The following is a 1,685-nucleotide window of genomic DNA, read 5'->3' as shown; positions in this document are numbered from 1 at the left end:
TGACCACCCAAGTGCATGCTGGGTTATGGCTCTATTATTGCTAATTAGCTTATATTAGGCTGTGTAACAGTAAGTGAGGATATGAGACACAGAGTTATTTGTTTCAGTGCGACACCAACACTACAACAGTGTCAGGAGAATAGAGAACCCATCTTTATTTTGCACCACAACATGGTTTGTTGTGTTCAGAAAGGACAGCTGTGTTGGAGAATTTAACATAAAAGCATTAGTTCTTTCCTTTTTTATTCCTCATTTCTTCTCCGCATGTGTTGCTATAACATCCACTCAGAGTCCAGAAGAAGAAATAGCAATGTCATCTACACATTTAAACTTCAGACAGAAACATCTCTTTCCCGTCCAATGTGTTATTTCTGTGTCTGACTGGAACCTGTTTTTAGTTTTGCCTCTTTCGTGTTTCATGTTTTAAAATGTATTTCTCTCACTTCCTGTTTGCATTTTAAGTCTCTTGAGAGCATGACAAATAAAACCTTAACTTTTTCTTTCTTTCTTTTGGTGATTTCCTTTCCTCTCTACTTTATAATCAATCTTTCCACATACCTGCCTGTTTTCTCCTCATGGTTTCCTCCAGATTCCGTCACAGCTACTTCAAAGAGCAGTTCAATGAGAAAGAGCCATAAAACTGGATGAAACAGCTCTCAGCATGTCTGCATCCCATGCTCCAGTCTTAGAACAAAAGAGGATGTTTGTATTCTGTCTCTTATACACATCTTAGACAAATATGCATAATTTTGTATTAAACGGAGCGTTTTGGATGGTAGTGTTATCATGGGAATAGCACAGATACTAATTTCAGTGATTTGAATAAATGTAATTATTGAAGCTGCTGGATAATACTCAGAAGCAGTCATCCATTAAGCATAGTGAAATTCCCACAGAAATGAAGTGTGGTTCTGGCCAAAGCTCAGAGCAACATAAAAAAAATTGTTTACTTTTCACTTATTAATGTGCAGCTTTAAACAGCATTTAGTTTGAGTTTTGTTGCACACGGCAGTCTCAGTGAAGCAGTTTAATTTTGATTTCAGCAGTGGATTAACACAACAAAGAAAAATAAATATAGTGTAAGTGTGCTTTGCTCACTGAGCTGACATTCATTGTACATATGTAATAGGCCATATAAGTGACTGAATGAAAGTTCTTAGAGTCAAAACACTGCATTGCTGAGAGAGTCAGAACTGATGGAAGCACACTTTCTTTCTTTTTTCTCTGCTTACATTTTTAGATTTTTGCTTCAATTAACTTTTTTATATTTGGTCAAAACAAAAGCAAATTTCCATTTTAATGGGGGATATTGGGATATTAGGGAGGCACAGACTGAACGTGAAGAGGTAGGATAAAAAGCCAGTGCAGCAGGCCTGAGTGTGACACACAGCCAGCTTTTAGTCGAGTCTCTGTGGAGGACAGTTAGCTGTCAGCCAACATATCAACAGCTGGCAGAGACAGCTGATAATAGACTTGGTTGATGAAGAGGACAGAGGAGAGAGGAGGAGAGATAACAATGGAGGAAATGGTCAAATCCAGCTGTTTGTCAGTGGAGAGAAAGATGTGCTGGTGATAGTCTGAAAACTGACTGAAAGGCTGCTGTGTCACACAACAGAGGTCTTTATTAACTAAGGGCCTTTCCTCCCACATTGATGCTGTCAGGCTGCTGAATGATGTCTATATTG

This window comes from Seriola lalandi, unplaced genomic scaffold (assembly GCF_002814215.2).
Source record: "Seriola lalandi dorsalis isolate HSWRI2012SDOR001 ecotype SW California unplaced genomic scaffold, Sedor1 jcf7180002054868, whole genome shotgun sequence".
Taxonomy (NCBI): domain Eukaryota; kingdom Metazoa; phylum Chordata; class Actinopteri; order Carangiformes; family Carangidae; genus Seriola; species Seriola lalandi.
The sequence above is the reverse complement of the archived record's forward strand: the minus strand, read 5'-3'. Positions refer to the sequence as shown.